General features: G+C 42.6%; 1 protein-coding gene and 1 long non-coding RNA gene across 3 annotated transcripts in view; one reads left to right on the top strand and one right to left on the bottom strand.

The window, feature by feature from the left end:
- The window catches only part of stai (stathmin), a 547,461-nt gene that overhangs the window by 417,571 nt on the left and 105,606 nt on the right, over positions 1 to 24,284 (bottom strand). The gene's annotated exons all lie outside the window — the stretch shown is intronic.
- On the top strand, positions 5,501 to 14,006 carry LOC137239632 (uncharacterized). The gene is made up of 2 exons (XR_010949440.1): positions 5,501 to 6,655; positions 13,201 to 14,006. It is a non-coding gene; the product is annotated as an uncharacterized lncRNA (long non-coding RNA).

The following is a 24,284-nucleotide window of genomic DNA, read 5'->3' as shown; positions in this document are numbered from 1 at the left end:
TGAAGTTCGGCGTGAAGTAGTATGCTAATAACAGAGTGATGTGAATTAAAAAAAAAAAAATGTAAGGCGCGATGACCTCCGAAGAGATCTAAGGCCGAGCTTCTCTTCTAATTTGCGTCGTGCTCCTCTTGATTTTCCCTACAAATTGGCCAGACGGGACCTACATGTTTTACGCCGGCACCGAACGGCATCTGCAAGGCAGATAAGTTTTCACTGAGAGCTTTTCATGGCAGAAATACACCTGGAGCGCTTGCCAAACACTGCCGAGGGGCGACCCCGCTTAGAAAAATTTTTTCTAATTGAAAAACCTTATTTCTAAAATTTTGATGTTGCTTTGCCGGGGTGTGAACCCAGGGCATACGATGTGGTAGGCGGAGCACGCTACCAGCACACCACGATGGCCGCCGAGTGATGTGAATTGTCTAATTCTTATTAACGTGTTAATGTTTGTTTTGTTTTATGTTATATTGTATGATAAATATACAGTATCTCTGATGAAGATGAAAAAATTTCATATTTCATCGAAACGCGTAGGAGGGCAAGAGAAACCTTGTGTGTTGTGTTTATTTTATCGGCCGAAAAGCTCCAAATAATTACAAAAATATATCTTATTTATTATTTATTTATTGCCTCATATATGTATATATTTATGTAAGACCATTTACCATGTTTTTAACCCTACAATGCACAAATCTAAAATTTAGAACTTTAAAAAAAAAAATTTTTAATTTTTCTAATTTCTTTCAACTAAATTTAAATTACACATTTAACGTTTATTTCCTAGTTAGACTCTTTTAACTGATTTCACTATATGTATCTTAGGGTGGGTCAAATTTTTGTTAGAAAATTTTATATCCCAATCCGAATAGCGGCTCTCACAAATAAAATACATGAAAATAAATGTCAAATTCAGATTCGGATTGGGATATAAAACTTTCTAACAAAATTAGAGAGGCTCGAAATTCATTTCAGACCTATGGTTCCATGGACAATATTACTCAGTATGACCCATAGATTCAGAAACTGGATGTGCCTTTTCAACAATAAATTTGACCCACCCTAATATACATATTGTAACGAATTTACTGCAAATCCTCTTATTTGCAACCTTCTGCTAAGTTCGAATCACTAAACTGTTGAATAAATAACTCCAATATTTAATAATGCAAAATAGCCTTTATTTAAAGTACTTCACAATAACACTCAAACTGATTTTCAAAATAATACTGCTATTGCTCGCTAGATAGCGTCTTAAATCCAACTGATTATCGTGCCTCTACTGTTGCCTTTTATACCCTCTGATTTCCTCGTTCACATCTTCTAGGCGCTTCCATTTCCAGAATCTACTAGTTGGCCATCAGCTATCAAAATTTCTCAGCTGTAACTACAGATGCACAATTTTATAGCTTCTCTCATTGCATACTTTCGGGAGTATCTCAGATATATGCATGTGGTTGTGCGTTGCTTCTCCGCTGCGTGTACGTACATATGTGTAGACATAATGATTGATTCTTTTATGTAGATACAACTGACTGTCTGCTTTATTGTTGTTGTGACTTCATTTATTTAGCATCAGACTAGGGATATGAGTATCACTTAAAAAAAAAAATAAATGTAAGGCGCGATAACCTCCGAAGAGATCTAAGGCCGAGCTTCTCTTCCAATTTGCGTCGTGCTCCTCTTGATTTTTCCCTACAAATTGGCCGGACGGGACCTACATGTTTTATGCCGACTCCGAACGGCATCTGCAAGGCAGATGAGTTTTCACTGAGAGCTTTTCATGGCAGAAATACAATCGGAGCGCTTGCCAGACACTGCCGAGGGGCGACCCCGCTTAGAAAAATTTTCTTCTAATTGAAAAATCTTATTTCCAAAATTCTGATGTTGCTTTGCCGGGGTGTGAACCCAGGGCATACGATGTGGTAGGCGGAGCACGCTACCAGCACACCACGATGGCCGCCGAGTGATGTGAATTGTCTAATTCTTATTAACGTGTTAATGTTTGTTTTGTTTTATGTTATATTGTATGATAAATATACAGTATCTCTGATGAAGATGAAAAAATTTCATATTTCATCGAAACGCGTAGGAGGGCAAGAGAAACCTTGTGTGTTGTGTTTATTTTATCGGCCGAAAAGCTCCAAATAATTACAAAAATATATCTTATTTATTATTTATTTATTGCCTCATATATGTATATATTTATGTAAGACCATTTACCATGTTTTTAACCCTACAATGCACAAATCTAAAATTTAGAACTTTAAAAAAAAAAATTTTTAATTTTTCTAATTTCTTTCAACTAAATTTAAATTACACATTTAACGTTTATTTCCTAGTTAGACTCTTTTAACTGATTTCACTATATGTATCTTAGGGTGGGTCAAATTTTTGTTAGAAAATTTTATATCCCAATCCGAATAGCGGCTCTCACAAATAAAATACATGAAAATAAATGTCAAATTCAGATTCGGATTGGGATATAAAACTTTCTAACAAAATTAGAGAGGCTCGAAATTCATTTCAGACCTATGGTTCCATGGACAATATTACTCAGTATGACCCATAGATTCAGAAACTGGATGTGCCTTTTCAACAATAAATTTGACCCACCCTAATATACATATTGTAACGAATTTACTGCAAATCCTCTTATTTGCAACCTTCTGCTAAGTTCGAATCACTAAACTGTTGAATAAATAACTCCAATATTTAATAATGCAAAATAGCCTTTATTTAAAGTACTTCACAATAACACTCAAACTGATTTTCAAAATAATACTGCTATTGCTCGCTAGATAGCGTCTTAAATCCAACTGATTATCGTGCCTCTACTGTTGCCTTTTATACCCTCTGATTTCCTCGTTCACATCTTCTAGGCGCTTCCATTTCCAGAATCTACTAGTTGGCCATCAGCTATCAAAATTTCTCAGCTGTAACTACAGATGCACAATTTTATAGCTTCTCTCATTGCATACTTTCGGGAGTATCTCAGATATATGCATGTGGTTGTGCGTTGCTTCTCCGCTGCGTGTACGTACATATGTGTAGACATAATGATTGATTCTTTTATGTAGATACAACTGACTGTCTGCTTTATTGTTGTTGTGACTTCATTTATTTAGCATCAGACTAGGGATATGAGTATCACTTAAAAAAAAAAATAAATGTAAGGCGCGATAACCTCCGAAGAGATCTAAGGCCGAGCTTCTCTTCCAATTTGCGTCGTGCTCCTCTTGATTTTTCCCTACAAATTGGCCGGACGGGACCTACATGTTTTATGCCGACTCCGAACGGCATCTGCAAGGCAGATGAGTTTTCACTGAGAGCTTTTCATGGCAGAAATACAATCGGAGCGCTTGCCAGACACTGCCGAGGGGCGACCCCGCTTAGAAAAATTTTCTTCTAATTGAAAAATCTTATTTCCAAAATTCTGATGTTGCTTTGCCCGGAAGTTGAACCCAGGGCATACGGTGTGATAGGCGGAGCACGCTACCATCACACCACGGTGACCGCTAGTGTAACTAGTGGTCGCTAGTGGTATCACTTAGTGTCACTAATATTCGTCACACTGCCCTCCACCTAAATCTGATCGTCCCGAGCAGACAAATCTCTCGATCTCGCCGCTAGCTTCTCCAAATGAACCACCCTTCTATTTCGTGGTTTGCCAATTGTTTGTATGCGGTAGATGACATCACTGATCCTCTTCACAACTCTGTACGGGCCTTCCCAACTGCACCGAAATTTGGATGGAAAACCTTTCCTCCGGTGAGGGCTGTATAACAGTACCAAATCTCCCTCCAAGAAACCTTCCGAATTATTGTTCTCATCGTACCTGCGTTTCATCTTACTACTCATTATCGTGGATCGTTCCTTGCACTCTGTTGTTTGATCAATGAAGAACTACTTCGCAGAGCTTGATCTTGACGGATTGACTTTGCATCATCAGCATCGTCTTGATGTTTCACAACAGTAGTGCGCCTGGCTCGAAACCACCCTTGCATCCTTTCTGGAAAATTCTTTCAGTCGTTTTAGTGCGTCAATTTGGGTTTGTCAATGCCAGTGTTTCTCTTGCAGGTATCTTTGATTTTGCTTTGTTTGGTCCATTCGTTCCATCAACCTTTACCTTTGACTTTCCTGGTCTTTGTCGACTCTTCTCCACCAGTACTCGATTACTGCTGAACCCTTTTTCCAAACTGAAGTTAAGTGGCACATCCTGGTTCTTATAACGCATAATCCTTTACTGCAAAGCGATCCTGATGTCATGGTCAACTAAGAAGTCCACTACCAATATGACTTCATCAATAATCTCCGCTACAACGAATTTGTGTAGAACCATGACCTCCCCAATTAAGACCACACATACCACTTCTCCTTGGACTTGGTTACACTCGCCAGTAATCGTACGCAATCTCGCTCCAGGTAATGGCTTTACTCTCATGTTGACCAAATCAGATCGGATCAAGGAATGAGATGCGCCCGTATCGACAGTCAGTACACGTTCTTTGCCATCCACATTTCCTCCGACGTTAACACTGCTCGATTTCCTTCCAGTTTGCGAGATAGGTACACACGATATTCAATAGCTGGTGCAAGTTCTCGATCTTTACATTTGACTCGCTCTTGCTTTTCTCCTCCAGCTTTGCTTTTACGACTAGCCAAGTTGGAACTACCATGACCGGTGCAGCAATGACGTGCAATGTGACTTGGGTTACCGCACTTGAAACACTTCATACCTCCGGCATTTTTTTGTTGTAATCCCTTCAGTGCTTCCAAAATTGTGTCTACCCAATCTGGCCTTTCCACTTCCACGCGATGAGCTTTGTATGCGGGCTTACTCAAAAGTGACGCTGTTTCCTCAGTCAGTGCATGGGATACCGTTTCAGCAAATGTTGGCTTTGCGTTCGCATATGTAGCTCGTTTCGTTTCGGCATCCCGTGTTCCATTTATAAAGCTCTGAATTTTAACCCTCTCGGTGTATTCCATGGGTGCGTCTGCATTTGCGAGATGAGCCAATCTTTCAACATCCGACGCAAATTCCTGCAAAGTCTCATTCGCCTTTTGGTAACGATTTTGCAACTCAATTTGATATATCTGTTTCCTGTGCTCGCTTCCGTAACGTCTCTCTAGAGCGCTCATCAGTGTTTCATAGTTGTTCCGTTCGTACTCTGGAATTGTCTGTAAGATTTCAGCTGCAGGCCCTTTCAATGCCACGAACAGTGCAGCAACTTTATCTTCAGCTTTCCAGTTGTTCACTGCTGACGTCTTCTCAAATTGAAGCTTGAATACCTCGAAAGGAACAGAGCAGTCAAAGATGGAGTTTTTACCTGTGTTGAAGACATGATCGAGTTTTCGGACTAAGTCCGCCCCCTCCGTCTGGCAACACCCGGCCAGTGCGGCCAAGCGCAAGCAGTGCAGCTCAGCTGTGGCTTGCCAGCCACCACGGCTCTCACTCTCATTGTTTTTAGTTTATCATTAACTACCCACGCAAGCGCATCGTTTCGTGACCGCATCGCAATCGTTCGCCCGTTTATTTTTACCGCCCCCCCGCCGTCGCGCAGTTTTCCATTTTCAATTTAAATATTTAAACAATTAAGTAATTTGTATATACCTTATTAAAGGTTTACCTTGAGAATTATATGTAAATTTACTTACATACATAAATAATAAAGCCCATAGTTTTGAATTGTGTACTAGAAACATACAAGTTTCATTTGCATAAAGTGCTTAGTGCTAAAAAAATTATACATGGTCCTTTTGTGCTGAAAAAGGCAACCAGCGACCCAAAAATAAAAACAAAAAAAATTAAATTTTTTTACATTTAAATAATACGCGCTCGGTACGTGCACATATAAATACATAAATAACTAAAACACATTAAGGTGGTGAAAACAAAAAAAAAAAAGTGCTAAATTATACAGAGGGATTTAAATAAAAATATTTACAAACATACATACATAAAAACTGGTGTACACAAAATACAAAAGAAAAACAAAAAATTACATTAAGGTGGAATAAAATTTTTTGAAATTACAAATTTAAAAAGTGGGTGAAGAGAGGAAAAGCTTAAAGAAATTAAAAGCAGTTTTGGAAAAAGCAAGAAAATTTAAAAAATTTGAAATTTTTGAAAAATAAAAAAAAAAAGAGAAAAAATTTTTAAGAAAAAGAAAAAATTTTCGTACTTTACAAAAAATAATAAAATTTACATTGGAAAAAAGAAAAGTGCAAAGAAAAAGCGTTACAAAAAATTAAAAATACATACAAATCCAACACAAAGTGAACACAATATCTGGAAATAGAAAAGGGAAAGCCAAGAAAAACATAGGAGGGGTTGAAAAAGAAACAGTTTTGAAAAAAAAACAAAAAGCACTTTGAAAAATAAAAAAAAAAAAAAAAAGTGAAAATTTGCAAAAAGAGAAACAAAGCAAAAGAAAAGATATAAGATAAAGGAAAACAAAAAATATACATTTGAAAAAAATATAATTATTTGAAACAAAAGGAATTGTTTGAGAAACCAAATTAAAAAAAAAAAAACACATACATACAGCCAAACAATATCAACATTACAACACAACAAGGAGGTACAACACAACATTTCAACCAGGAACTTCTACAAAACCAACAAGTCACACACAGCTCATATAAAAATGTCTGAGTAAGTACTCTCGTTACCCAATATATTCCCATATATATTCCCTCCGTCTAACGTACGGACCCCAAATCTAAAATCCCAAAATTTATATACCCCTCCGATCTAAAGATCCGGACCCTGGGTATATAACCCACATCAAAAGCCTAAACGGCAAAATATTTCATTTGCTTACTCACTGTTACCAACAGGTACAGTCCCTTCAAAAAGCCATATAAAATTTTCAACAAATAAATTTGCATTCCCGTACCAACGGAAAATCCACTGCCCGGTTTCTATATACCCAAAAAGTTCGTTGCGCTAAATATCGACTTTATTATAAAAAATATATACGTATATATGTAATATATGTATATACCCACTTAGTTCGGCAATATCACCCGAGCTACATATTTTTCCAGCGTGAAATTCACCGCTGCCCAATTTACCCTTATATACATATATTACATGAAATATATTTTACAAAAACCCATAGCAACAAACTTTGCCAAATTTTTGTCACTTTTCCAAAGTTTATTTTAACGGTGCACCCAATATTAATTCTGCATACAAACCTACAATTATATGCACCCATAATACCCACACGCACTTGTATATCTTTTTGCATAAGCCAAAAACCCACCCTCAACAAAGTAATTGCATGAGCATATGTAACAACATAATAGAAGGAATCAACAAAGAAGATCATCGGTTACATATTTTGCATACATTTACTTTGTCAATAGAGATCAAGTGCTTTGGCACGGCAAACAAAAGGTTGTTAGTACACCACAGTTTGTCGGCAAATATATTTCACCCATATATATAAATACATACATACGTACTATATACCCATATTACTTGTGCTCAGACGCGCTGAGACAAGTACATATAACAAAGCGAAAAGCCGGTACACATTAGGCCGGTCTCAAAAAATAAAAAATAAAATCCCAGTGAACACAAATATTATAATATTTATATTATTATATACCCACATTACTTGTACTCAGAAGCGCTGAGACAAGCCCGTATAAAGAACCAAGCGTACATTAGGCTGGTTTCAAAAAAAAAAAAAAATTTTTTTTTCCTTTTGACAAAACATTTTTTCGATTTTCACAGCTTAATAAAAGCTCCCATTTCTTGGTAAATTACATTAAATTATAATGCCAAAAACAAACGAAACCCAAAAATTGACCACTGCAGACCAACGCCTGCAGGAATTTATATATGACGGTAACCAATTAGAGGTTTACTGCTCGAGATGGTCACCCTCCCAAGCTACCGATTTATCAGAGTGTATGCTTAAGGTCAAACTAGAAGACCTTGATAAAATATGGGCAAAGGTGCTAGAGTCCCATCGAGAAGTAAGTTTCTCAGATAATTACACAGAGGTCAGCGGCTCGGTTGAGCAAAAATTCGCTAAATGCATGGAAACGTACCAAACATGCAAATCAGAAATTTTAGAAGCCTTACAGCTTTTTAATACTGCTAGCACCAACCAACAACAAATACCCGCCCACCCAATGAACAATTCAGACGCAAACGGTTTTTATTTAAAAGTACCACCATGCGACACCGAAGTATTTCATGGTGGACACGAAGACTGGCCATCCTTTAGAGATATGTTCACAGCAGTCTATAAAAACCACCCTAAATTATCACCCGCTCAAAAATTATACCACCTACGCCTGAAAACAAAAGGACAAGCTGGGCTTATTGTAAAACAATACCCACTGAGCGATAATAATTTCGAGCTTGCCTGGGAAGCGCTCAGATCTAGGTACGAGAACAAAAGGATACTCGTCGACAACCAACTGAAGACGCTGTTCAACCTACCCACAATATTCGCAGAAAGCGGAGAACAAATACAGAAGATGCAGACAACAATCAACAACTGCATGTCAACCCTTAACACCCAAGGAATCCCGACAACGGACTGGGACCCAATCCTCGTTTACCTCTGCTCATCCAAGCTGCCAAGTGAAAGCCTTTCACTATGGGAACAATCCCTCAGCTCCCGAAAAGAACTCCCACTTTGGGAGGATATGAATAAATTTTTGACCAGCAGATACGAGGTAGTAGAGAGAATAAGTACCTATCGACCAGGCAAGGCGAAACCCCAATTTTCGAGTTTTACGCCACGAACGGTGAATCAAAACTCGACCCAATCTAACAATAATAGAACCCATGCATATCACACGGAGTTCAATAAAACGGCTTCGTGTAGATTATGCAATCAATACCACGCAGTCAAATCTTGCGTTAGGTTTAGAAATTTATCGGTATCAGACCGAATCAAATTTGTGAGAGAAAATAGTTATTGCGAAAACTGTTTGTCTACGTCACACCCCAAGAACGAATGTAAAAGTAGTTTCACGTGCGTTTATTGCCAAAAGCGTCATCATTCGCTACTGCATTTGCAGCCCAAACCCCAACAATCACAACCAAACCCCAGAGCTCAAAATTCCCAAGCCGGCACCCCTAGGAGAACGGACGACGAGCGAGCCTCAACATCGAAAGCCGCCGCAAGAGCCACCTCCTCCCAACAGTCTCAAGACAAAAACCCGGTTTCTTCACTCTTCTCGAGTAATCATGGAACCACCCTACTACCCACAGCAATAGTATCAGTATACTTTGCTGGCGAATTTCATAAAATTCGTGCCCTAATAGACCAAGGTTCACAAAAAACCTTTGTATCATCCCGCATACAAAAGGTTCTTGGTCTACCCACAAAAGAGTCTCTCCACCAGATATCTGGAATGGGTGGAACGGTTGTGAAAAATGCCAATAAAGTCTGCCAGATAACATTCTGTTCAGCAGACTTAACCCAAATGATAGACGCACAAGCAATAATTTTGCCAAAACTAACGAAGTTCTTGCCCACAGTCAGAGTTTCAAGCATCGATCTCGAAGAACTGTCCCATTTACCGTTAGCCGATCCGCAGTATTCGATACCATCAAAAATCGATGTGGTAATCGGCAGCGATATCACCCCGCAAATCCTCACCGAAGGGCTCCTACGAAATGTGAGTGGAACATTACTTGCCCAAAACACAATATTCGGATGGATATTAAGCGGCCCTGTAGCTGAAAAGGTATCAACCTTCAGCACTCATGTCACGGAATGCACCGATGACCCCATCAATCAACTTTTGAGACAATTTTGGGAACAGGAAGAAGTTCACCAAACCCAACAACGATCAGCAGATGATGAATACTGTGAAACACTCTACCGGACAACCACAATTCGTGAGGAAGATGGACGCTACAGAGTCAAACTACCCTTCAAATCGGAATTTCCAGCCAATCTGGCACTCGGTCATTCACGACCCGCGGCACAACAGCAGTATATCAGCATCGAACGAATCCTCGAAAGAAAACCCGAATTAAGAGACAAATATTTTGAAGTCCTTAATGAATATTTAACCATGGATCACATGGAACCCGCCTCCCAACAAGAGATGATTAGAGATGGTAAATATCTATCGTTTTATCTACCCCATCATGCTGTCATAAAACCCGACAGCAAAACCACAAAAGTGCGAGTCGTCTTCAACGCATCAAAAATGTCGCATTCTGGCAACTCGTTGAACGACGTGCTTCATACAGGCCCCATTTCTACAAAATGACTTAATGCTCGTCATACTGAAATGGCGACTTTATAAGTTTGTTTTCAACGGCGATATTGAGAAAATGTATCGCCAAATACTCATCCACGAAGAAGATAAAGATTTTCACCGAATCGTTTTTCGAAAACACCCAACTCTGCCGATAGAAGATTTTCGACTAAAAACAGTTACCTTTGGTGTAAATTGCGCGCCGTATTTGGCGATTCGAACCCTACACCAACTCGCCCACGATTGTCAAGACGAATATCCGCTCGCTAAAAACATTTTATTAAACGAAACATATGTTGACGATATTTTGTCAGGCGGTCACAATATACAGTCCACTTTGAACTCTATGACTCAAGTTATCGAAGCCTTAAAATCGGCAGGGTTCTCTTTGAGGAAGATGTCGGCAAACCACCCTGAAATTTTAAAACCCGTTCCCGACCCTGATTTGCTAGACGTCGACTTCCTTAAATTCCATGACTCGAGTTCCACAAAAACCCTTGGAATTCAGTGGAACGCGCTAACCGACACCTTCACCTACACGTATGATCCACCATCAGCAGAAAACACGACTACAAAAAGGCAGATTTTATCAGCAGTTGCAAAACTGTTTGACCCCGCAGGATGGCTTTCACCAATAATGATTCTTGCAAAAATGTTGCTGCAACAACTCTGGATGGAAGGAACGGATTGGGACGAAGACGTGAAGCCCGGAGCTCTCCAAAAATGGACCTCAATTTATGAAAATTTACCTCATATCAGAGACATTAAAATCCCTAGGTGGGTACAGCATTCCCCCGATAAACTAATCCAGCTGCATGGATTCTCAGATGCTTCAGAAAAAGCATTTTGTGCCTGTATATATTTACGAGTACAAACCCATGAAAATAGTTTTTCATCCCATTTGCTAGCTGCTAAAAGCAAAGTAGCACCCCTCCAAACCGTGAGTCTTCCACGGTTGGAACTCTGTGGAGCAGTTTTACTCTCCAAGTTAGTGAAACAGCTGCGAAGTGAGCTGAATCTACCCCAACACGAACTCATTCTCTGGTGCGATTCTGCCATCGTACTGGCCTGGTTAGAAAAACCACCCCATACCTGGAAAACGTATGTCGCCAACAGAACCTCTGAAATTCTTAAGAACGTTGACAACGCCACTTGGAGGCACGTTTCTAGTAAGGATAACCCAGCGGATTTGGGCACTCGAGGCTGCAAGCCTCAGGATTTAGTCCAATGTCCATTATGGTGGGAAGGACCTAATTGGCTTATCCATCCATCAACTTCGTGGCCAAAGGATATTTCTCACCACCCAACTCCCCCCGAACAACGACATGTGGAAGTATTCCACACCCTGCAGGAAGAAAATATAGATATAATCGACCGTTTTTCGTCATTTTCTCGAGCGCTTAGAGTCGTGGCCTATATGTTGCGGTTTATCAAGAAAGCAAGGAAACTGAAAGTTCCAGCCACGCTTAACCTCACCCACGCCGAAGTGAATGATGCCAAAATCAAAATCATCATTCAAACTCAACGGAATCATTACGGAGACACGATAGAGCTGCTTCAAACGTCAGGACCCTTACCCAAAAAGAACACCCTTCTGACATTAAACCCCATGCTAGATGACTCAGGAATCATGCGAGTTTCTGGAAGATTAGCATATGCCACCTATAGCTTTAATGAGCGGCACCCAATTATCATACCCGAAAACTCTCGATTTTGTTCTCTTCTGTTAGACTTCCTCCATTCGCACCTGCTGCACGCCGACAAACAGCTGATGATCCGAATGGTACAGCAACAGTACTACATTCCACGTTTGAAGCAAAAGGTCAAAAAGCTCGTCTTCCACTGCAAAACCTGCACCATCTATAAACAGCAGATGAAAACGCAGATAATGGCAGCCTTGCCACCCGAGAGGTCAACATATTCTCTACCCTTTCAAACAACAGGAGTCGATTTTGCTGGACCATTTATGGTAAAAACTTCTCCCCTTCGCCGAGCTTCGTATGTCAAAGCTTACGTTTGTGTGTTCGTCTGTTTTTCCACAAAGGCTGTTCATTTAGAAGTGTGCTCTGATCTCACCACGAATGCCTTCAACGCAGCCTTTGCCCGATTTACTGGCCGCCGTGGCCTACCCCACCAGATATATTCTGACAACGGAAAGACGTTCGTCGGCGCACAACGCGGATTACAAAGAGAATTCACCACATTCCTCAAGGAAGTCGCTACAGACGTCGCCGAAAAGTATGCAACTCACGGATTCTCATGGAAATTCATCCCACCATACGCTCCCCACATGGGTGGTCTATGGGAAGCGGCCGTGAAAAGCTTCAAGATACACTTTACGAAAGTAGCAGGAAACCAGAAGTTCTCCTTCGAAGAGCTTACTACCCTCTTAGTACGCATAGAGGCGGTCCTCAACTCCCGACCGCTCTCCCCTATGTCCGAAGATCCAATGATCCCCTAGTCCTAACCCCAGGGCATTTCCTACGTGACGCGCCGCTCTTGTCGTTACCGGAGCCAACTGCAGAGCATCTCACCTTGGTCAACAAATGGCAGAAACTGAAAGTGCTTCACCACCAATTCAGCACACGATGGAAGAACGAGTATCTCAAGGAGCTGCATAAGCGGTACAAATGGAAATGCCCTCAACGCAATATTCAAGTTGGAGATTTAGTCGTGGTAAAGGATGATTTACTACCCCCGAACGAATGGCGTTTGGGACGGGTAATCACTTTACACCCTGGATCGGATAAACATGTTCGAGTTGTGGAACTCAAAACACAAAACGGACTAATAACCCGAAATATTGCCAAACTGTGCGTGCTACCAACTGCCTAGTAGTGCCAACCCTACCTCTGATACGCTCTGCTTCATGCCCCTAGCAATCTGGAAAGATATCTAAGCTACCCTCACCAACCCATTTTTTTGAAAAATACGTATTTTTTCTTGTCTTTACAGGACCCGCAGACGTACGGAGATGCCAAAATGTCGGCTGTGTGGCCAGCGACACGCGCTAAGGCAGTGCCGGGCGTTCCTCGCGATGAAGCCGGAGGAGCGCTACGAGTGCGCGAGGAACCACCGGTACTGCATCAACTGTCTGGCAGTGTCGCACAGCACCGGGGCGTGTGACTCAAAATCAAGCTGCCGCAAATGCTCCCTCGGCCATCACACGCTCCTACACCGAGCTCGACGCACACCCACCAACCCGCGTCGCACCGATAGAGGACCACAGCGCGCAACAGCCCAACATCGCCAACGGGCAATTCGAAGCCGGTCGGCTAGACAGCGCGACGACCGAATACGACAATTAGTAGCCGAGGCACGGGCGGCCCTGGACAGGGTTGATGCCGTCCTTAACCCATCAACGCGTCGGGCGGGGGGGGAGCATGTTGAAGACATGATCGAGTTTTCGGACTAAGTCCGCCCCCTCCGTCTGGCAACACCCGGCCAGTGCGGCCAAGCGCAAGCAGTGCAGCTCAGCTGTGGCTTGCCAGCCACCACGGCTCTCACTCTCATTGTTTTTAGTTTATCATTAACTACCCACGCAAACGCATCGTTTCGTGACCGCATCGCAATCGTTCGCCCGTTTATTTTTACCGCCCGCCCGCCGTCGCGCAGTTTTCCATTTTCAATTTAAATATTTAAACAATTAAGTAATTTGTATATACCTTATTAAAGGTTTACCTTGAGAATTATATGTAAATTTACTTACATACATAAATAATAAAGCCCATAGTTTTGAATTGTGTACTAGAAACATACAAGTTTCATTTGCATAAAGTGCTTAGTGCTAAAAAAATTATACAACCTGCGGATTGCTCGGTGGAACAGCTGGGCGATTTAGTTGTAACTGTTGCATAAGACCTTTCAACGCTTCTATTTCGGCTTCAATTTTGTCCTCGAGTTGTAAAATTTTTGCATCCTGCTCTTCCAGTTTCGCAAAGAGCTGCGATGATACCTGTTCCGAAATTTTTGTCGACATTCCAGATATACGTGCCTCTTGCGCTTCCAGTTGAGATGACATATATGTATTCTGTTCTTCCAATTGACATGACATTTGCGACGCCATTTCTGAAATGCGTGCCTCCTGTGACTCCAGCTGAGATGCCATTGTCGATGTTTGTGCAGATATTGTGCTCGTCACTGTGTGCGGTGTTTCTTTTTTTTCTTCAATTTTTGTTGTTGTTTTGTCGCTATCATAATGAAAGACATACTCCTCAGCATTGATTCCTTCAAATACCATAGCTACCCCTCACTAGGGTAGGCACCTTGTCGTTGGTGTGAGGGCTTAGCCGAACTCCATAGCGCCCGACTATGAGGCGGAGCTGTTTAGGACTGACATCTACGCCGTTTCGCCTCATAGGAGGGCGGCGGGATGTCGGTGACCAAGAACTGCCAACCCCCTAATCCAGGGTGTTATGCGGACCGTGCCTATTGGACGATTTGCAGCCAGGGGATAAATTCGGCTGTATTCGAACGGAGCCTTCCCGATACCGGGCCATCTCGGGAAGTAGTTATGGCCTTACCGCAGTAAGGGGCGCTGCTGTGGCGGACGGTTCTTTCCCCGTATATAATACTGGACCGCTGAGCCCGCCTTGTCGGGCAGGTGGTCGTACGACCAAGATGAACAACTCATTACCTGAATGTAATAAGGAGGATGTAAAGAGGAGGACTGAGTCGCAATCCAAGGACGACAAATACGAATTAAGCGATGCGTCGGACTCGGGGAGCGAGAGTAGTGCTGATTCAATGAACTCCGTGTTGGAGAAGCACACAAATGAAAACGGAGTAGAAGAGTGGAGAAGGGTACGGAGCAGAGGAAGTAAAAGAGCTCTCTCGCAGTACCGTGCAGCACTAAGAATTGTACAACGCTTGGGAGCAGTGGTCGACCCAACAGAAGTGGAGATCGAGCGCTTGGAATGGGCCCATGAAGCGGTAGAAGTAGGTCGAAGGCAGTTCAAAAGGTTTGCTGCGAGAAACCCTCGGTTCTGCAACCGGTACGAGGAGGAAGAAGCGTCGAATGGCAGAATGAAGAGGCAACGTTCGGCAGAAGGCGACAAGCCTGCTTTCAAGAGGCAGAAAGGACCCAGTCCTAGAGCCGCGAGGCAGGGCAGTCGCATAGACAAGACAAGTAGGCCCAAAGCTGTAAGACAGATGGGTTCCAATAGCGAGGTAGCAACTACCTCGAAAGCTGCCAGTCAAAGGGAAGTTCCAACTACGGAAGTAGGAGATAAGCCAAAGGGAGATAACGCTAAGACTCCGGCTTTCTCGGAGGCGCTAAAGGGAGTTAACGCGAAGACTCCGGTGTTCTCGGAGGTTCCAAAGGGAGATAACGCTAAGACTCCTGCTTTTCCCGAGAAGATGAGTGATGTGGCAAAGCAGTCACTGACTGTGGCGCTGGTTGATCGTAGCAGTCCGTTCGGACAAATGACTACTGAAAGGTGGAGATCTGTGGAAAGGGAGATTATTAGCTTAATGCTTAAGATGATGCGGGAACAACCAAGTAAGCCCCTTCCAACCTTTGATTCGGGGGGATGGTATAATGGTGTGAAGATGATAGCGTGCGACAACATCGCGAGCTTGCGGTGGCTGGAGGAAGTCGTTCCAAACCTCCAAAGGCAAGGCACGAACGCGCGGTTTGAGGTGGTGGATAAAGCGCAAATCCCCACGGTACCAAAAGTTAAGGTATGGATACCATGCGTGATGAAGTCGGAGGATACACTGCGACTTCTGCAGAATCAGAATCCGAACATACCGACACAGGATTGGAAGGTACTTACTGTATCTCGGCCTACCGAGGATGGTCAGTTCTACATCTTCCAAATAAACAAGCAGGCGGAGGATATTTTGTACACGCAGCTTGGCAAAATGTCCTTTGGCACTGGCAAAATTTACATGCGACTCAGGAAAAGAAGTCCCGAGGATAAAAATCCTAACACGCTGGAAGTGGGCGAAGTCGAAAAGGACCTCAGAAGCCTAAGGGAAAAAAGACAGGTGGAGGTCCCCGACGTCACCACGAACGTGCTAGAAGAGGACCAACCGCTAAATGGTGCTGTGACTCGCACAGAGGAACACACGGCACAACATTCACGAGGGGCTGAAGGGGGCCTCGAATACTCTAAACCAAAAGGGCAAGAGGAGGACGACGACGTCAAGACGAAGGTGCTGGAGGGGGACAAACAGCCCAATGGTGCTGCGAGTCCTTCAGATAAACCTCCAACACAGTAAAGTGGCGTCGAGCGAACTCCTCCTAACCCTTGAGGAGGGTTCGTTTGACGTGGCGCTGATCCAGGAGCCGTGGCTCTCATCGGGAGGAAAGGTTTCTGGACTTAGCGCGCGCGGGTTTGGCGTTTACTACGCACAAACGGAAGGACGGGTGCGAGCTGTAGTAATGGTAAGGAAACAGCTGCATTCATATATGCTGCCTAATTACACCACCGAGGATCTCGTAGCGGTGGCCGTTGAGCAAAAGAATAAGCAGGCATGGCCCATGCTGCGGAGGTTCCACCGATGGAGTGCAAAAGGCTAGTACAGGAGGAAGGGCGCAAAGGGCGGTTGGTCATAGGCGCGGATGCAAATGCGCACCACAATGCGTGGGGAGGAGCAGATACGAACGAGAGAGGCGAATCTCTATTTTGTTACATCCTGCAAACCAATTTGCAGATAGCCAACAGGGGAAATGTTCCTACATACATTGGTCCAACATCCAGCAATGTTCTGGATATTACATTGAGCTCCGAGCGTGATATATCAAGGTATGATTGGATGGTTCTCGATAGACCATCCTTCTCCGACCATGCGTATATAAGCTTCAGCATCCCACTAAAGAGGGTAGAGAAGGGAGGAACCTTTAGAAACCCTAGGGCAACGAATTGGACTAAATTCCAGAAACATGCAGAAACGAAACTGGGATAACCCAAAGAGGTTGCTAATGTAGAGGAACTGGAGGAGTCGAATGAATTCCTAACAAGGACGCTTATGACTGCGTATAACAAAGCTTGCCCTCTAAGAAGATTCAGAGGAAAAGCAAAGCCGCCATGGTGGAGCAATGAGCTGAGTCTTCTAAGAAGACAGGTAAAAGAAATGTTTAAACTCGCAAAGACCGCGGAAAGCGAAGCGTGTCGGGACGAGTACAGGGATCTACTGAGGATCTACAAGCGTGAAATTACCAGGGCGAAGAGAAACTCATGGAGAAGTTTCTGTACGGACATAGAGTGCTCCAGTGAAACAGCACGGTTGAAAAAAGTCCTAGCAAAGGGAAACATAGTCCAGGGACTAATAAAGAAAGAGAACGGGGAATGGTCACGTGATAGTGAGGAATCCCTTGAGGTGCTTCTCGATACACATTTCCAATCGGGAGACGGTTTAGAAGAACCAGCAGACATCACTCACACTTCGATCACGGAGCTAGTGGTGCCGGGCTTGGTGACCGATACCAAGATCGAGTGGGCAGTGAAGACGTTTTCTAAGTTTAAATCGCCGGGCCCAGATGGTATATTCCCGGCCATGCTACAAGTCTCAAGTAGGGCGGTCGTGGAATGGCTTAAAATAATATTCGATGGGTGCATAAGACTGAATCATGTACCGCACTCTTGGAGAACTGCTCGTGTAGCTTTTCTACCAAAGGCGGGGAAGATCGGTCACGTGTATCCCAAAGACTATAGACCCATTAGCTTAACATCATTTCTGCTCAAAACCTTTGAGAGGCTGATAGATGTGTACATAAAGTCCAACGTGGATGAAAAGCGGCTCTCCACAACACAGCATGCGTACACCAAAGGCAAGTCGGTAGACACCGCATTGCATAGGGTGGTAACAAGCATAGAGAAATCCCTGGAATATAAGGAGTATGCTCTAGGAGTCTTCTTGGACATTGCCGGGGCTTTCAATAATGTTGCAAAATGGGCGATTATGGATGGTCTTAATTACATTAAAGTACATCCTGCCTTAATCAGATGGATCGGCTGCATGTTAAATTGCAGAAAGATTACATCACAATGGGGATTGTACGAGGCCACGAAATCAGTGGACAGGGGCACGCCGCAGGGAGGGGTGCTATCACCTCTGCTGTGGACACTGGTCATCAACCAACTGCTCAGGCAATTCGATGAGGGACCCGTAAAACTTACGGCTTACGCAGATGACGTTGCAATTGTCATAAGTGGAAAATGCCTTCCAACGATTAGTTCTTTGATGGATCGGGCGCTTCGGGATATTCATACCTGGGCATCTAATGTCGGGCTGAAAGTCAATGCGGGGAAGACGGATATGGTCTTGTTTACAAAGAGGTACAAGGTCCCAAATTGGACCAGGCCTAAGTTAGGAGCGGTGACCTTACAGGAGAAACCTTGCACAAAATATCTAGGAATCATCCTAGACAGTAAGCTGTCATGGAAGCTCAACTTGGAGGAGAGGGTCAAGAAGGCCTCAACGGCACTCTATGCATGTAAAAGAATGCTGGGGTGTACGTGGGGCCTATCGCCCTCTCTTTCTCATTGGGGTTTTACAGCGATTGTAAGCCCTATTCTATACTATGGAGTTCTTGTTTGGTGGAAAGCCACACAAAAAAAAAACAAACCTCAAAAAATTAGAGGGGGTATGCAGACTATCGATGCTTTGCATTACGGGAGCCCTGAAAACAACCCCGACGGCTGCACTGTATGCCATTCTGCACATTCCACCTGTAGACCTGGTAGCAAAGAACAAAGCGTTAACGACCGCAACCAGGCTCGATGCTTCGGGGCAGGTTGAGCGCCGACCATATGGCCATAGTAGTATAGCGTCCTCAGTCACAAGACAAACAGACTACATGATTCCCTACCTGCACTTTGAGGGAGATCTTAAGGCCACAATAGAGGTGGACGGTTGGCGCAAGGGTGCGCAAATGGCGGACGAGGCGATACATGTGTACACCGATGGTTCCAAAATAGTGGAAGGAGTAGGGTCTGCGGTATACTGCGCTGATCCGGAATTAAGCAGATCCTACAGGCTGCCGGATTGCTGTAGCGTTTTCCAAGCGGAAATATTAGCCGTAACCAAAGCAGTAGAAACCCTGGAAGAGAATAGCTTAAGCTGCAACCGTGTTAACTTTTATATTGACAGTCAAGCAGCAATTAAGGCAATAATCTCGCATAGCACAGCATCTAAATGCGTGTTAGAGTGTAAGCAGTCTCTGGAGAGAATCTGGACAGGGAGAAGCATACATCTATATTGGGTCCCAGGGCATATGGGAATAGATGGGAATGAAAAAGCGGACGAATTAGCTAAAAAGGGCGCATCCCTTGAAGCTTGCTCCGTAGACGTCCCAATTAGATTGGGCGAGATTAAGCGAATGCGAGAGGTGCACATGATCGACCAAGCAGAAAAGGCGTGGGTTCAAGCGCGGGGCTGTAAAGTGGCGAAGATTATGTGTAGGTCTTACAACCTTAGACTAACACAGTTGCTTCTATCATTAAAAAGAGAGGACTGTAGACTCATGACGGGTATTCTGACTGGACACTGCCTTCTGGCGTCACATGCCTTTAAATTAGGCTTGGTCAGTGATAGCAGGTGTAGGAAGTGCGGGTTGGAGGAGGAAACGATCGAGCACGTTCTGTGCTCGTGCCCTGCACTTGCCAGGCTAAGACTCCAGCTATTAGGAGTGATACAGCTGTCAGATCTAGAAGCAGCAAGTGGCTTAAGTCCTAGGAAGCTTCTAGTATTTGCCAAGAGGACGGAGTTATTTTATAACATAGGTCCTGGTTTTTGATAGGGTTTTTCAGTTTGGTCGTTAAAACAAACTTCTGGTAACACTACGGACTCAATCAGTCTATGTGAGGTCCTCATGGACCGGCCAGTTCAACCTACCTACTTACCATAGCTACGCTTAGTCGTCTTTTTAGCTGGGATTTATCGCCAAAAGTAGCCAATCCACGGACTTCCAACTCCTCATTCAGTTGCTGGATCGTCAATTCACTCAACTTTGCCATGTCCAAGTTGTATTCGAAGTCTTCGTAAGTTATTCCACAATTCCTCTTCTGACACCAATTGTAACGAATTTATTGCAAATCCTCCTATTTGCAACCTTCTGCTAAGTTCGAATCACTAAACTGTTGAATAAATAACTCCAATATTTAATAATGCAAAATGAGCTTTATTAAAGTACTTCACAATAACACTCAAACTGATTTTCAAAATAATACTGCTATTGCTCGCTAGATAGCGTCTTAAATCCAACTGAGTATCGCGCCTCTACTGTTGTCTTTTATACTCTCTGATTTCCTCGTTCGCATCTAGGCGCGATTGGCCATATTATGTCGTTGGTATTGCACCATTTGTAGGCCTTGTGTGGTGCGCGTGATCGTGGGCTTGGCCATCCGTCCCGGTTTGGTGGTTGCCGCCGGTTTCTTCTCTTGTTCGGTCAGCTGCGCGTGGTAGCGGTGGCAGAGCCGACACTGAAGGCAACTGTCGGTCTCTGCCGTGGCAGCCAGATGGGTGTCGTCCTGGAAGTATAAGAGCAGACAGAGAAACGAGAAGTAGTTGGATACAGCAAATGATACAACGGAAAGTTAGTTCTGCAAGGAAAGTTAATTATGCAAGGAAAGCGTATATGAGTTATAGCACCGGGCGCGAAGAGTGCTCCATTGGAAGAAAGCACAGTTTTACTAAGGGGCGCATGACAAGCCCATTTTGGGTGCGAACCTCTACAACCCGAACATGGTTGTCAGGGCCGAGGCGAACAATTCGTCCCAGACGCCACTCGGTGGGTGGGAGCGAATCTTTTTTAATTACGACGAGGTCGCCTGGTTGAGGATTTCGCTGTGGCGTTTGCCATTTATAGCGCTTCTGAAGGTCCTTCAGATAGTCCTCTTTCCAGCGTCGACTGAATTGGTGATGAAGCGATTTCAGTTTTTCCCATCGATTTATCCAGGAGAGGTCTTCCGCGTTTGGCTCAGGAATGGATAATAGCGGTGCACCTCCAAGGAAGTGACCCGGAGTGAGCGCTGTGAAGTCAGCTGGGTTCTGGGATAGTGAGGTCAGAGGCCTCGAATTGAGGACTGCTTCAATACGCACCAACAGCGTCGTGAATTCTTCAAATGTAAACTTGTGGGATGCAGCGTTTTTTTGAAGTGGGTTTTAAAAATTTTTACTGCGGATTCCCACAAGCCGCCCATATGAGGGGCGCTGGGTGGAATATACTGCCAGTTTATTCCCTGGGGGGCATATTTCTGCACAATATCCGCAGAGCATTCGTTAAGAAATACAACGAAGTCGCGTTCGAGCGCGCGTTGAGCGCCAATGAACGTTTTACCATTGTCGCTCATCATTTTTGAGGGATAACCTCGTCTGCCAACGAATCGGGCGAATGCTGCTCGAAAGACTTCAGTAGTAAGGTCCGAGCATAGCTCGAGGTGTATTGCCTTTGTGGAAAAACAGACGAATACAGCCACGTACCCTTTTATGATAGTGGTCGACCTCAGAACCGATGCTTTTATTTGGAATGCACCTGCAAAATCTACTCATTTTGTGGAAAAGGGGAGCGAGAAATTGCAGCGCTCAGGTGGTAGAGCTGCCATTATTTGCGTGCGCGTTTTCTGTTTGAAAAGCGTGCAAGATTTGCATTGAAAAATGCATTTCTTTATAAGAGGCTTTAGTTTTTGTACGTAGTACGTAGAAAAAGTAGAAAAGTAGTAAGTAGAAAATTTTTCAGACAACCTGTCATAGCTGCGCAGATAGATCCATTTCGAAGGGTGCTAAGCCTTCATCACCAGTACGCTTTAGGCTATACAGCGGTGGTTTATTCTACTGATAAATTGCTACTTCTATTCCTTCTTACCAACTATATTTATTCAGCGTTGCGCCATCTGTTGCAAGACACTGATAATGTTGGATTTGTTTATTGTCAATTACTTTGTTTGACATTTCCCAAGTGCTCTTGGTTTATTAGCAATTATTTTTGTTTTATCGGCCTATTGATAAAGTATTCAAGGTTCGAAACGAGCTCAAGGCCAGAACAATAATTTTTTGTAATGATTATTGTTTTTTTTTATTTTTCTATAATTGAAAAATTTTATTGTGTTTTTGGAATAAGTAGAAAATTTTTCAGACAACCTGCCATAGCTGCGCAGATAGATCCATTTCGAAGGGTGCTAAGCCTACATCATCAGTACGCTTTAGGCACGCTGCGCTACCATTTAGCTATAGAGCGGTGGTTTATTTGACTGATAAATTGCTACTTCTATTCCTTCTTATCAATTATATTTATTCAGCGTTGCGCCATCTTTTGCAAGACACTGGTAATGTTGCATTTGTTTATTGTCAATTACTTTGTTTGACATTTCTCAAGTGGTCTTGGTTTATTAACAATGGTTTTTGTTTTATCGGCCTATTGATAAAGTATTCAAGGTTCGAAACGAGCTCAAGGCCAGAACCATAATTTTTTGTAATGATTATTGTTTTTTTAATTTTTCTATAATTGAAAAATTTTATTTTGCTTTTGGAATAGTAAGTAGGAAATTTTTCAGACAACCTGCCAAAGCTGCGCAGATAGATCCATTTCGAAGGGTGCTAAGCCTTCATCATCAGTACGCTTTAGGCACGCTGCGCTAACCATTTAGATATACAGCGGTGGTTTATTTGACTGATAAATTGCTACTTCTATTCCTTCTTACCAACTATATTTATTCAGCGTTGCGCCATCTGTTACAAGAAACTGATAATGTTGCATTTGTTTATTGTCAATTACTTTGTTTGATATTTCCCAATTGCTCTTGGTTTATTAACAATTGTTTTTGTTTTATCGGCCTATTGATAAAGTATTCAAGGTTCGAAACGAGCTCAAGGCCAGAACAATAATTTTTTGTAATGATTATTGTTTTTTTTATTTTTCTATAATTGAAACATTTTATTTTGCTTTTGGAATAGTAAGTAGAACATTTTTCAGACAACCTGTCATAGCTGCGCAGATAGATCCATTTCGAAGGGTGCTAAGCCTTCATCACCAGTACGCTTTAGGCTATACAGCGGTGGTTTATTCTACTGATAAATTGCTACTTCTATTCCTTCTTACCAACTATATTTATTCAGCGTTGCGCCATCTGTTACAAGAAACTGATAATGTTGCATTTGTTTATTGTCAATTACTTTGTTTGACATTTCCCAAGTGCTCTCGGTTTATTAACAATTGTTTTTGCTTTATCGGCCTATTGATAAAGTATTCAAGGTTCGAAACGAGCTCAAGGCCAGAACCATAATTTTTTGTAATGATTATTGTTTTTTTTATTTTTCTATAATTGAAAAATTTTATTGTGTTTTTGGAATAGTAAGTAGAAAATTTTTCAGACAACCTGCCATAGCTGCGCAGATAGATCCATTTCGAAGGGTGCTAAGCCTTCATCATCAGTACGTTTTAGGCACGCTGCGCTACCATTTAGCTATAGAGCGGTGGTTTATTTGACTGATAAATTGCTACTTCTATTCCTTCTTATCAATTATATTTATTCAGCGTTGCGCCATCTTTTGCAAGACACTGGTAATGTTGCATTTGTTTATTGTCAATTACTTTGTTTGACATTTCTCAAGTGCTCTTGGTTTATTAACAATGGTTTTTGTTTTATCGGCCTATTGATAAAGTATTCAAGGTTCGAAACGAGCTCAAGGCCAGAACCATAATTTTTTGTAATGATTATTGTTTTTTTAATTTTTCTATAATTGAAAAATTTTATTTTGCTTTTGGAATAGTAAGTAGGAAATTTTTCAGACAACCTGCCAAAGCTGCGCAGATAGATCCATTTCGAAGGGTGCTAAGCCTTCATCATCAGTATGCTTTAGGCACGCTGCGCTAACCATTTAGATATACAGCGGTGGTTTATGTGACTGATAAATTGCTACTTCTATTCCTTCTTACCAACTATATTTATTCAGCGTTGCGCCATCTGTTACAAGAAACTGATAATGTTGCATTTGTTTATTGTCAATTACTTTGTTTGATATTTCCCAATTGCTCTTGGTTTATTAACAATTGTTTTTGTTTTATCGGCCTATTGATAAAGTATTCAAGGTTC

This window comes from Eurosta solidaginis, chromosome 2 (genome assembly GCF_040869045.1).
Source record: "Eurosta solidaginis isolate ZX-2024a chromosome 2, ASM4086904v1, whole genome shotgun sequence".
NCBI classification, from domain to species: Eukaryota; Metazoa; Arthropoda; class Insecta; order Diptera; family Tephritidae; genus Eurosta; species Eurosta solidaginis.
Note: the sequence above shows the minus strand (reverse complement) of the source record. Positions and strands in the feature narration are given on the sequence as shown.